At 41.0% G+C, this 14,478-nt stretch overlaps 1 protein-coding gene across 1 annotated transcript in view; it reads right to left on the bottom strand.

The window, feature by feature from the left end:
- The window catches only part of PRLR (prolactin receptor), a 39,165-nt gene extending 25,025 nt beyond the window's left edge, over positions 1–14,140 (bottom strand). Inside the window, exon 1 of the mRNA XM_011380720.1 lies at positions 14,079–14,140. The gene's annotated coding sequence lies outside the window, so the exon portion shown is untranslated. The remainder of the gene's footprint in view (positions 1–14,078) is intronic.
- Positions 14,141–14,478: the final 338 nt, after the last annotated feature.

The raw sequence follows: 14,478 nt of genomic DNA, 5'->3' as shown, positions 1-14,478 counted from the left end.
TGTGCTCTTCCCCAACTTCAGATCTCCACTATAAATGGTTAGGACACTGCCTGCCATATCTCCTGATTAATCCAAATTAAATTTCAAATGCCCTGCTTGTCCTAAAAATGCAAAATGTCTCATTTCTTGCAAACTTATTTTAAATACATCTACCTGCTGCTCCACCTGGGTTGGATGGCTTGAGGTTAGAATAACAGGGAAAGAACCCCATGTATCCTGTGATTTCTAGGAGTCTGGCTTGTCTTTTCAATATGGAATGCCAACATTTAGTTTGGAAAGCAGAGGGCATCATCTGCTCAGAGTGGGAAAAGCAGTAGGAGGGGTTAGTGATTTTAAAGGCTCAAGATTAAGGCATTTATACGAGCTCTGCCCAAAGTCAGTGGCCAATGACTGTAGAACGAATGCATGAATCAATGAAGCCCTAAAGGTGAAAAAGCAGCACAAGACTCTAATGACGTGGGATGAAACTTTGTATGCAGGAGAACATCCTATGCTAGCATTATTAGGCACGAGACTTGGAGTCAGCTTAGTATTCTGACTCTGGCAGAGGAATCGAAGAGTTTTTAAGGAGAGTATGACAGAGCTGTTTGATGCAGACATTGAAGGTGGGCATGTAGTACTAAGAGAACCCTAGCTAAGGGTGGGGCGATGAATGTTCTAGCTCTTCAAGTGCTACATGTGCCCAGAGTAACCAAGCGTTTATCTGTCCATAGCCAGACCACATATTTACACATTTGGCTATGAACTTTAACAGCAGGATGGACCCTTGCTCGTGTGATCATTCATCATTATTAATTGTTTATCACTGCAATTATCAAGTTTACATTTTATTGCTTCTCAATAAAGTTTCCATCTTATTTCTTGTTTTGATATATCCTTTGGTGAGAAACATCCAGAACTTTGCACAAGGGAATCGCTTCTATATAAAACGACCATCACATCAGAGCCTTCACGTTTAGCCAGAACATCGTGGCTATGTGAATGTTAACAGACTTAGTATAGAGGCTGATGGAAAATGCCCACCTGGGATTCTAGATATTCCTTCTACCTCCTTTCCCAAGAGAACTTCTGGAAGATTTTGTGCTCTGTGAAGAAGTACAGAAGGGATGGTGCTGTGTGTGGTGATGGCTGCCTGCTACAACAGGCAAAGGATTAGCAGAGAGCGCGTTTGTACAGATTGGAGCTAACTCAGGATTGGTTCCACATAAGAGGACTTCACTAGAATGATCTCTGGTTTGTACTCTAATTTGGGTAAATTGCCACACTGTGATTTATGCACCTTTGCACTGGAGTCACTTTAATGAAACAGAATGCTGAGTGCTTCCCTGTGGCTGAAGGAATCACTTCCAAATCCGATTACACCAACTGCACTCACTGGCACAGTATCCCAGCAGCATCTTTGATCTGACAGAGACTGGTTTTCACTCAGCCTGCTTGGCTTGAATGCAAGAATAGGACCTGGGGAAATTTCAATTCTCTCTGCCAGGGCACATTTCGAACAGATGGTGGAAAATGCATGTTGGTTTAATTTCCAGAGAAACTAGCCCCTTGTGAGATCAATCAATTAAGAACAATTAAAAACACCCATAAATTAAAGGCTATGTTTTGCAGTTTACAAAGCCGTTGCACAGACATCCATGGTTTTCAATTAGAACTACTTAGAAACAATTAGTTTCACAGTAGAACCACATCTTAAAAGTACTGATACCTGTGCCTTGTCCCTGGAGATTCTGATCAATTGGTTCAGAGTTGGGCCTACTGGTACATGGTCATTTAAAAAAAGCCCTCCAGATGATTCCCATGGAAAGCCATGGCTGGGAACTGCTGGCCAGCATGATGTCACCTGACGATAATGCCTCTTCTGAGAGGCTCCGTCTGTCAGAAGAAACTGAGGCTCAGAGAGGTAACTGGCACTGTCCACCATCACACAGGACTTGCGAATCCACCGTTTAAACTCTGATTCCCGCCTCAGATTAGCAACGTCAAAGATAAAATGACAAAACTTGTATTAACATGGTTACCTAAAATTTACAAAGTACTTTCGCATCATTATCATATTTTATTCTTATAATAACCCTGCGCAGTGGGCAGAAAAGCTGTTTTTTTGTTGTCATTAGTACACCGTTGCTCCCCTTTCACAGATAAGAAAACTGAAGCTCAAAGAGTTTCTCATTTTCTCATTTACTCATTGCTCCGTAGTTCTGTTAGCTCTGTTTTCTTTCGTAACCCCTGCGTGTCCCCAATCAAAAAAAAACATTCCTTGGCCATTCGAAGATTGTGATCGTGTCCCCTTCTGTCCTACAGGAGATCTTTTGGTGGAATTGGGAGTGGCTGCAGCCATGTGAGAGGGCAGAAAGGGGGCAGGGGCTTAACCAGGAGATCAGCTCGAGTTATGTCAGGGGAAAGGGTGGCCTGGTCCAGGTGTAAGTAACGAGTCATCTTTTAATTAATGAATTTATTTCTAGCTCTCACTGGGATAGCTAAATCTTCTTGAGTATTTATGTGTTCACTCATCAGATATTTATCATTCTCCTCTCTTTCAGGCCATTGCTCAAATGTCACCTTGTCAGCATGCCTTCATTGATCACTGTCTCCAGATTCAACCCATCTTCAGTCTTGCTCCACATTCCTCATTCTCCTGTCCCACCTGACTGTTCTCCACAGCACTTTCTGTCATCTGACCTATGACACTTTTCCCTTATTTATTTGTTGATAGTGTGTCTCCTTTCCCTAGACCGTAAGTTTCATGAGAGAAGAGATTACGCAAGAACATGTCTGAGACAGTGAGCTATATTCTAATGATCTTGCAACATTCGGTGGTGTGTGTGTTCAGAGAAACATATTTGTCATGTCTTATTGAAATAATATCTGCCCCTTCCAGAGGCTCTTGGTTTCTTTGCTCCCTAAAATTGCAGCGTATCAGGAACCAGCTGATCAATGGTGCTAGAATTCTCCCATTTTTCATCCCTTTTTAGTGTTTAAGAAATAGGGATTTTGGAGCTAGATTATCGGAGTTGGATTCCTGTTTCTCGCACTTACTAGATGTGTGATCACAGGCAAATTATATAACTTCTCTGTGCCTTAGTTTCTTCATCTGTAAAATGGGGATAATGCTAGGACCAATCTCACAGAGCTGTGATGAAAGTTAAATGAATTAGCATTTGTGATGAGCTTAAAACAGTGCCCAGTCTGTAATGAGAACTATACAAATGTTTACTAAAATCCCTCCATTCCCCCATTGCTGATTGCTTCTCCCCCCTAACTCTCTCCAACCCAAGAACTCTCCACAGCAGAAGGAAAGAGGTAGAGTGACTTCCTCACAATGGGAAATGTCACATTTATAATTTCAGTGGAGGTGGTGGGGCTGTCTGCAGACTGGCTATTTGCTTCCTCCCCACCCATTTTCATTGGCCATGTTCATGCATCCAGTGGGAGGTGTACACATCCTGCCTCAATGACTTTGGACTTGGCTGCATGAAAAACTTTGGCCCATGAATGCGAGTGGTTGTGATTGCTTTTGCTATATCCAACCAGAAGCTTTAAATATAATTGCATGGTTTGACTTAGGCCTTCTTGCTCTTGTCCTCCACATGCCCTCAGAATGTTCCAGATAGTGGCTACTCCTACGGTCTGGGTTCTAAAATGAGAAGACAGGAGGAGCCCAGATGCCCAGCCAATGTTAGCAGAGCTATGGCCAACCTGCAGCTGACTCACCATCCTTATGTAAAGTGAGCAAATGTGAATGTTGTAAGCCGCTGAGATAGCATTGTTTGTTATCATTGCAAAACTGACTGATACAGGGCAGGAGTAGTAGGAGAACATTGTTAGATGGTTCAAACAAGATTATTTTTTTTCACAGAGGGATCTCTGTGAGTGTTATATATGTGTATGTGAATGTGCTATTCATTCATCCAAATCTCAAAACAACTTTATTTTGGCATAAAAAAAAAAAATCTCTATTGTATTGGTAACAACCTTATCTATTTTATATATTTTAATTTCTAGAAACTTGGACTTGGGAAGTTAAAATTAAAATAAAAAATTATTGGCCTACTGGCATTGCTTCTCTGGCTCCCTGATTATTTCTCTCAGGAGGAAGTGAGCAGCAAGAGTTCTAGAATCATGTCATTTTAGATATGAAAAGAGCCAGAAGACTTGAAAGAATTCTGATCTAACCTCTCACTTCTACATAGGGGTCAGCTGAGGCCTGGAAAAATAAAATGTCTTGACCAAGTGCTGATGGGAAAATCTTTCGAGCATTGAGACTGGGCTGTGTGCACATCTGAGAAAGTTGCAAGTCTAAGAAGAAATTATCAAGAATGTGTCAAAAGCATTTTTCTTCTCCAATTCCTCCTTTCTTCTCCCCACCCCCCATTTCAGTTAGAACCCTGGGAGATCACAAGAGTAGTAAAAGCTTCTGGTATCCATCAGAATTTGGTTCCCCTTTTCTTTCCAGGCACACAAAGCTCACCTCATTGATTCCCGGGTAGTAAGAAGATGGGTTTGGGTGATTGAATTGTGGCTTCTGAAAGTGGGCAGAAATGATACTCTTCTAGTCTAGTCCTGTTCTTTAAAACTTCTCATACATTTTCATTCCCTCTCTCTCTGATCCATTATTGGACAGAGGAAGACAAAGTTGAAGACTTCAGGATCCTAAGGGCTTAGTACAGCCAGTAGACGGAAGGATCATTCATCCCCTGCTGATGTCCACTGGACTGTGACATGGGTGAGAAATTAAGCTGTGGTTGTTAAGCTTCTGAGATATAGAGAAGTTGGTGTTATAATGACTAGCCTTAGCCTGACTAATCCAGGGACAATCCAGAGACAGCCAGTACAGTTTAGTTTATACTGTAGCTACTATATTTAACCAGGTAGAAGAGCTCAGAATAAGAAGAAAACCTCTGACACTTGGCCTCCTGTCAGTGTTCCATTTTGAATATCATCATCACAGTCTCAGAGTAACCTCTGTCTGGCTTCCTTTACATATTCAGCCCCCACCCACTGTCACATTTTTCTCCATAGGTGTTCAATAACACTTGTTGGGTGACTGAATGACTGACTGACTGACTGACTGACTATTTTCATAAGGCTTTATATAATACATGATTCTGAGTCACAGATCCACTGAAAGAGCACTTGACTTTGAGCTCTGAAACTCATTCTTCCCATTAATCAATAAGCTCTCCATATTACTGGGGAATATGTTCTGAGATCTCATTGTTTCCTTCAATAAAGCTGTTCATGTGCATTAATTTGAACTCAGGGACAGAGAATGTCAAAGACGACTGAAATGTGGTTGTTAGATAAATGAACTTTACATAGTGATGCATTTCTGCATCTCAAAGTAAGACAAATGCACTTAGAAAAACAAGATATGATATGCTTAACATCTTAAAAGGCAAGTGCTATTGTCAATTGTGAAAGTATCTCTGTCTAGATTTCTTAATAAGTCCACCATCCCATTAGTGCGCACCAACAAAGAGTGTGCCGATCTCTCAAATGGTTGCTAGGCTCCCTGTGCTGATGTATGTGCACATGGAAGTGGGTGGGCCTATGCAAATGTCTGTACCTTTGGCCACCATGACATTGGCCTGACAGAACCTGGTATATCATTAACTCGCTACTTTACAGTGATAACATCACATCTTTGCACAACGTATAATTGATGATGTGCCCTCCAGACAACCCTCTGAGACTACTAAAGAGAAAACAAGGATTAAGAAGTCAGTATCCAAAAAGGTTAGTTAATTTCTCTTTATCTTTGTAAACACTCTGCTTGGAAGATAATTCGCAATAATTTTTCATCTTTAGCCTAGTAGACATCCTATTGTTACATTCTCATGCTTCTCAGTTAAACGTTAGAGACAGAAATTAATTTTAATATTATCACAAGAACAATATAATTTGGAAGAGAAGTTTGCTGCTTTGCTTATACTCGCAGTTCTGTTAATTGCCAATTTATTTACAAGTCAAAATACAAATGGCATGGGATACTTTTCATAGGTGTGCTTAAGCAGAGGAGCTAATCCACACTTGAATTTCTGGAATGCATTTCTGAATGTCTTTGATAGCCTAAAAGACCCCATTAGAATTCCCGCCTTTTCTTTAAAGCTCTAAGAATGTGCCAAGCACACAGAGCTCAAGTTGGCCCAGTGGGTCAGTATGAGAAGAGCAGCAGGTAATGATGTCAACATTCTGTGCAGTTCAAGAGATTTCCTGCTTAACAGAAGACTCCTGAGCACACAGTAGCACTTACATGCTCACAGAATGAAGGATGAGTAAAGCAGGTATGATAGCCTCCAGCAGGCAGCCTAGTTATCACTCTCCACCCATCCGGAGGCTACATGCTGCCCCGTATCACTTCATGTATTAACAAGAACAAGAATTTTGTGGGTAGACAGGTAGCACATTTTACAGTAGAAAATTAGTAGGCATCTCTCTCATCTCTTCCAAAGTTCTCTCTGTCGGTTGCCATGTCTTGCCCCTCTATCTTTCTTACGTGCCCCTCTAAAATCTCTTCTATAATTCCAAACAATTCTGCTCTTAGACTTTCATATCTCATTAACTAAAAATATCAGGCTGATTTCTAGAGAAATTATAACCATCTACTGTTCCCAAAGTACATCCTTAAGGGAGATATCTCACCATGTGGCGTGTTAAAGTCTTTGCTCCCCACCACTGCCCCCCGCTGCCTCCCCCACCCCCCAACGCCAAATAGTTCTCTTTCTATGCAGGAATATAACTGCCAGAAATATGTGCTTTCTCAATATTATTTCAGAAGCAATAGGATTGGCACATGGCCACTCAATCAAAAGCCCAACTGCCTCCTTCTCCTCAGTTTCAGCTTTCCTTCCTTCAGGAAAGGACTTCCTTGCATCTTCCAAAAGTGGAGGATGCCCTACCTGGACAGCATCCAGGACCTGACCCTATCACAGAACTGATGATGAATTCTGATTTATCTTTCTTTCTCTTTTTACCTTCCAAGGCTAGAAGCTCATTGATGTCAAAAACTGTGTTGATTATGTTTTTCTTCTACATTCCTCATACTTAACACAAAGCTCAATGTGTAGAAAGTATTCAAAAAAGTTGTTTTGAATAAACAAAATGTATTGGGTGTCAGTTGCATTTAAAGAGAGGTTGGTAAGGATTTTATCCTCTGAAAGACTGTTAATCATTGAAATATGTAGTTGAGAGAGGTAATACCTTATCTATCTTGGGTAGTTTAAAAATTGATAATAATGACAATGTATGTTTTAATAGGATTTTCAATTTTCAAATATTTTTATGGAAAATATCTTATTTTGTTATTTTTCCAACCCTGTGAGATTTCAGGATGGTGTCATTGAATTTGCAAACACTTCTGGCTGCTCAGTGGTAGAGGTGAAACTGGCACCTTACCTTTTGAGTATAAATTGAGTATTAAAATTTATTTTAATAAATTTATTATTTATTAAAAGCCTGAAGTAATATTTAATAAAAGCCTGAAGAATGTAGATATACTTTGAATTGGAAAATACACTTTCGGAAATTTATTCCAAATGAACAATTATGTGCAAAAACCAATTCTGTATGAAAAGAATCTTCCAGTGCTATTTATAAAAAGAGAATATTGGAAAAAAATCTAAAATTTGAATTATAAAGGATTATTGAACTACTCATGTATGGACATACAATGAAATATTATTTAATCTTTAAAATAATGTAATACAAAATTAAATGAGAAGAAAACATGGGAAAAGTAAAAGAGAGCAGGGTACAGAAAATAGATGTTTAACTTCAATTCTAATATATGTATCTCAACACGTACACCGAAGAAAGATTGAAACTATATAGACACCAATATATTAGAAGTGGTTACTTCTGGGAGGATGATTCTAAAGCAACAAAAAAAATTATGACTTTTGTAATGAAATAAAATAAATTATTGCTAAAATATCCAAATAAAATAAGTTTATTACTTTTATAATTGAGGTGGGAAATCTCCATGAAAATTTTACCACCGCAAAAGCAATCCCCTAATAAAAACCTGCCATTTCATGGTGTAAATACATGGAAAAGGCCCCCATTAGAGTGAAATACAAAACTTGCTCGTTCATGCGGTAGCAACATTTTCAGCAGCTGCTGACAGCCAACCTCCCCGTGTTAATTAATGTGTGTGGCTGAGCACGCACTCTGCCTCTCGGGTAACGATGAGTGATTTCAACAGTTCATGGTGTCCCACAGCCTGCTCATTTGTTTTCAGAAATTCCCTCCATTTCTTCGAATTCCATTCTGTGTCCATCTTAGTGTTATTTAAAATACTCAGGGGCGACCAGTCATTATTTGCCATTAAGTTTCTGACAAGTGGGTGACAAGCAATTTCATGGAAAAACTCTTCTTTCAGAGCTTCAGAGAAGGGAGTGGTCATCTTATTAGAGTTTAAGAAGTTCATAGGGTTCTCTCTGAAAAGCTGGACACTTTTTACTGAGGCCCCTCAGCTCTGTTCATTCTTGGTATGTAAAAGAGAGGAACTGGAAGTTCAAAGGGTGGTGGGCAGAGGGGTAGCTCGTGGGCTCAAGGTTAAAGCCTCTCCTTGCCTACGTCTCAGGAGTCTGTGCATCTCTGCCACATCTTGAAATTGCTACCAGTCCCAAAGTGCCTCTCTCTCCCCTTACTTTCTTCATCTTGTACCAGCACATCTTGTCTCTACTGGATTTAATCATCACCCTTTCTCAGTCATGTACAATGTGTTCTTTCAAACTTGCTTCTTCATTCAAAACTTCAGGGCTACCTATCCAGGAAAATAATTACTTATGTCTTTTACTGGCTTATATTAACTCTTTCTTCTGCTTTCCCTTCTACTCAGCTTCCCTCAGACACCCTCTCTTAGCAGAAAAGCCTCCTGTCCAATAAAAAATGTAATGGCTATGGTCCTTAAGTAAGGCTGGATCTGGGTGCAGTAATAAATACTCCCAGTGCATACTCATTGAGTGACAACGGGAGAAGGATGTGAAACCAGGATTCACCCCTTTTTAAAGCATTTTAAGAAAAAGTCAGGGCTGACCTCTTTAGTGGTGGAAACACCCATTCATCCATCCATCTGTCTTTCAACTAATGTCCATTGAACATCTGTGGTAAAAACAGAGAGTGGGGAGGAGAAGCATCTCCCACATGGAAGGAGTCTGGGTCCATAGTGGTATTATGAGTGGTTAAGGCAAACCTAAAACTGATTTTCTCAGGACTCTGGTGCATGTTACATGCCCACCATTAAATCCAGGCATCTGGCTCTGGGGGAATTGCATCAAAGTTTGGCACGAACAGCTTAGTGGTCGAATTGATAAAATGGATGTTTCCAACTCCAGAGGCTTAGAGGTGGAGAAAGCGGACATTGACTGAGAAGTGCCGGGATTTTGCTGTAAAGGGAAGAAACAAAATAGTGCGTTGCTAGGGGTATTGCTTTATTTGGCACATTTTAAGTAATCATTTCATTTTTGTCACTATCCTCACTATTGCTTTATCTATTTGATTACCCTGATTTTTTTTCTTTCTGTTCCTTGGACAATGGCTGATTTAGTACTAGAGCTGACTAGAAGTGAAAGTCCAATAATTACTCTTCATATCCAGGTATTTTCGTAGATGCTCTGTTAAAGCAAATATGGACTCTGATCTGTTATCTAGCCATGTATGTAAATGGCTCCCATACAGGGAGAAATTCTTTCAAATTTGAGAATACGACATAAAACTATTAAAAGTGTTACAAATGAACTAATCTGATCGATTTTTCTGGGTCCTTGATCCTTTTCTAGCAAAGAGAAGCCACTGGCATGTTCCAGGGTCTCCTACTGAAGATTCAGAGTTTGGGGAGCCATGAAAGCAGTCTTGTGCACATGAAAACAGATTCAGTAGTTCTAGTGCCTAGGCTGCCATGAGCTCCATTTCCTCTTCACCATTTTCTAGATCTCAGCATTCGTGGGAAAAGTTACACCAGTGTTCTCGTTCCAGCTATGAGTCCACTTTGCCTTCTTGCTCAACAGTTCACATGACTCACTTGGAAATAAAAAATCCATGAGACTGTTAAGGGCTCCATCATTAGCTTGGGACTGGACATGAACCGAGGTTGCAGCATGACCCAAAGGGAGGTCATACCCTTTGGGGACAACACACTGAGGGTTCTGGACAAGTACAAAGTAACTTCCATCACCAGACAGCTGGTTCTGTCATTTATCTGTTAGGTTGACTTTGGCACATCCCTTCCTCATTCTAAGCACAAATATTTTTCTAATAGGAAGTGTTGAGTGGGTCACATCTGCTTTCATCAGCTAATTATTGTGAGGATAAGATGAATTAATACTGTGAAGATGCTCCACATTACCGCAAGTGCTATGCAAGTATGAACCAGTATTATCAGTAGGGGGTGACTGTTGCTCGATCCTCTATGTCCTTCAGACTCTCTGAGTGGAGGTCTGATTCCAGGTGGAGAAGGTGCTCCTTTTGATTTGGGAACTCCCAAGGGTAGGCTCTTAGATACTGATGGGCTGCCATGTACCACAAGGATGGTGAGTTCCCTTTGGCGGGGAGCCCAGGGACTCCTTTGCACGAATGAGGCTCTGAGCCCCTCTCAGCTCAGGATGCAGAGTAGGGTCTTGCTTCACAGATCTGAGATGCTCACAGATCCCAGGAGCCATACAGTGGAAGAAATAGGGCCCAAGTCCAACCCCAGTCTCCCCTTCATTTGCAGGTGTCAACATAAAGAGCTTTGGGGTGGGTGGATGCGTGTTTGCTCAGTGTGGGGCCCTTGGCAAAGCATACAGAGTGGGCCTTTGACCTTGTTTCACTTTCTCTTTGGAATTCTTTTCTCTATTGTTCCCTACAGAGCTGGTGATTTTAGGCTCCCCCTACTTTCCAGAACTCTCCATTGCCATTACCAGCTTCAGTCTAGAGGAGTGCCGCACAATAGAACTTTCTATAATGAGGGAAATATTCTGTCTGCTGGGTCCAAGATGGCAGCTACAGCCACATGTGGCCAGTGTGACTGAGAAACTGAATTTTTAATATTATTTAATTTCAATGAATTTATATTAAAATTACCACATGTGGCTAGTGGCTAGTGTATTGGACAGTGCAGGTCTGGAGCGCAATTCTGCAATCACGTCAGTCTCACCATTGCAATCAAAATTAACTTGTCCTGTGTTAATTCCAAGGCCCTCTTCTTAGAGATGTACCAACAAGTTAATCTGATAAGCAAATTCCTGTCCATAAATTAACATCTTATCTCTCTTAGATAAGGTCATAGATTTTGAGCAACGTCATACTTTAGTCAAAGCAGAGGCTCACATGATAGAAATTTGAAGGACTCTGGCAGGCGAATATGGTGGATGAAAAGATTATAGGCATAGAGCTTTAGACTCACTTCAAAGCACACTCTAGGATGGGCACATCCTCCCCAGTGCCCGGGGCTGCTTCTAAGTTTCCCAGCCTTTTGCAGTCTGGGGAGAGTTAAGTTCAGAGATGAGCAGATGGGAGCCTGAGAAGTGGAGGAGGGAGGGGATGGAGGTGGGAGAGTTGGAATGGGAAGAGCCCAAAGGATGCCAAGCTCTTGCAAAAGAAACTGGCACGCCAGTCAGAGTGGCATTCTGTTCCACCTTGGGAGAGGGTGCCAAGAAGAGGTTGTTAGGAAGTGATTGTTACCACTGGGACAGGATTGTATGATTATAGTTCAATCAAAGAGCCCAGAAATCAAGCTGAAGGCCACAGAATGGACTGTGGCACTTTTGGCAAAGTCACGGACAAGAGTTGTATTTCTACTTTTAATTCTAATCTTTCCTAATTTTAGGGAGTTTTTTTTTTTTTCTTCTGAATTCTTTTATGAACATTGCTTTCTAGACGTGCTTTTCACCCTGAACTGAGCTGTGTTTCTGTTTCCTTGGATGGCCACGTAACTGCTCTCAAGTTCTTGCCTGTGTTTTCACAGCTATGCACAGGCATCAGAAGAAGCCTTGCAAACCAAACTCTAGGTTGGGTAAAGGGTGGAGGAAAATGGGAGGGTGGGTGCAGGGAAAGGAGATCATCTTAGGGTATAAGGTGCACATGTGAAGATGATTAGGAAGAGCATATACCAACCCTAGTGATTTTACAGTCGGGGCCTCCATCTGCCTGTCAGCACCTTGGGTAAATCTACTAGCACCAGCTCGCCTACTCTTGACTCTTTGAGGAATGGAAAAATGGATTTCTAGTTAAGCCACTGCCTAGAACGCATACCTGTACGTTTAAAAAAACATCAATTGGAGATGAAGTCTCAAATCATTGTGCAATAATGTAGTCTATAAATAAGTACACATGTAAATAAAAAAATAGTAGTCAAATCCCTCTGGTGCTTTGCAACACAGTTCAGACTACACAGTTTTTTTTTCTGGACCTTTTCGGCCTCATGAAAGGAAGGAATGTTCCAGGATTCATTAGTACCCTGTTCTTTCTCGTTTGCCTTTCCTTCAAGGAAACCTCACGAGGCATTTAGCATCAATGGGCAGAAGCCCAGAAAGGAGAAAGAAACTCAGGAAAGCCAGTCAACTGGCTGGGTTGATTCACTGGCTGCAATGCTGCCGAGTACTCCTGGAGGGGCTGTTATGCCACAGGGTCCTGTCGTGCCAAATCACTTTGATGACTTATGCTATCCTTTCTATCAGTACTTGTAATATTTGCTCTGAACACTATCAATTTTAGCCTACTTGCATGAAAAAAGTTCTTGCTAGGCTGTGGTTCTCCTTGGGGATTATTTTGTCCCTCCTACCCCCAGGGACATTCGGTACATCTGATAACATTATTTTATTGTCACTACTAGGAAATTTCATCCTTCTTAGAATTTCAGGCAATGTCTGAAGACACCGTTGGTTGTTACAAGTGGAATGTGGTTGTGTCCTGCTGACATTTAGTGGGTAGAGACTAGAGATGCTGCTAAGCATCCTACAATACACAGCACAGCCCCCACGACAAAGAATTATCTGGCACCGAATATCAACAGTGCAAAAGTTGAGAAACTCTGGCCCAGAGGGGAAGCTCAGGCTTGGTTCTTGATACTGAAGTGTCAGATAGCCCTCAAAGGGCTATGACTTTTTCAATGTTGGAAGACTAGTAAATACCCTGGAGTGCCCTCAGGAAATCCTAGCATAACTTTGGCTAGAATTCTTTTCTGCCAATGTACTAGTCGGTTTCATATCTTCATGAATCTCTAACTTCCTCTGAAAGAGAAGGCATGCATTCTCAGGGTTACATAGGTCAAGTTGGTCTCAGAGATCTAAATCCCATTTTACTGTAGTATGTACCGAGGAAAGCCCTGAGGCTTGGTTTCTCCACGTGTAAAATGGAGTCATAATACCTCATGACCTATTTGTCATCTGAGCCTGGCATTCTAGAATAGGGGCATAACGTTCAAGCTGGAATAAAGGTGGAACGTGTGAGTTAAGTGGCGACAGGATATTGTAGGAGGGGAGAGAAAACCAACAACTTGTGAGAGTCAAGCCAGCAGATTGTGACTGGAGTTCAGTGGGTCTTAAGGCCATAAAGTGATTTTCCTTGTTGATGGGTGATGAAGAAGAGCCTGAGTCCACCATTTATGAGTTTTTCCATAAGGTTTGTCGATGGGTTAGGAGGGAGGAGGCATGCAACAGCAACAATATTAGGGGGCTGATGGGGACACAGAAAGCTATGGCAAGGATTTATGTAGAGCTGCCTTGGAAAACACAAGCAAACAATATTTTATATTTTCATATTTTAAAAATAACATTGTCATCGCTAAAAAATCTCTCAAGTACAGAAAATATAAGAAGACAATAAAAATCCCCCATAATTGCACCACTAGGTGATATCAGCTATTAATCGTTTGATATTTTTTTTGAAAAAAATGGAGCAGGGTTTTCTGGGCAGGGCTGGGGAGATTGAAAGGTCATTGAGAACAGCCGAATGTAACCATGTGGATATCGACTGGTTTAGAATTATTCTCTCTGTGAGTCAAGAGAGTCGCGTCCCTGCCCTTGCCTGCATAAAAGGGACGGTAGGACAGACGGGCAGTGTGGCAGAGGAGCACATGATCAAATTCCTCTTACCTTCAGGATTCACGTGGAAAGCATCTTTAGTGTTCTCCTCCATGAATAGAAGAGTTCTTTAGCTGAAAGAAGAAATGACTCATTTTAGCTCAAAGATGACAAAAAAGGAGACGCCATTTCTGACTCACTCTGTAGCATTGGCATGGCTGAAATCACTACATTTCAGTGACAGGCTTAAGACAGCTCTAGGTTTTTGAAATTAGTTTCTCAGCAACTTCATTATGAAGTAATTCCAAACTTCTAAAAAATAGCAAAAGAAGTAAAAAGATACCCTGATTGTTAATATTTTGCCACAGTTGATTTATCATTCTCTTTCTTTGCTGTATGTACAAATTATTTTTTTCTGGATCATTGGGTAATAAGTTGTAGTCATGAACTTTCTTAAATATTTCAGCGTGTT

This window comes from Pteropus vampyrus, unplaced genomic scaffold, assembly GCF_000151845.1.
Source record: "Pteropus vampyrus isolate Shadow unplaced genomic scaffold, Pvam_2.0 Scaffold400, whole genome shotgun sequence".
Lineage (NCBI taxonomy): Eukaryota > Metazoa > Chordata > Mammalia > Chiroptera > Pteropodidae > Pteropus > Pteropus vampyrus.
The sequence above is the reverse complement of the archived record's forward strand: the minus strand, read 5'-3'. Positions and strand labels throughout refer to the sequence as shown.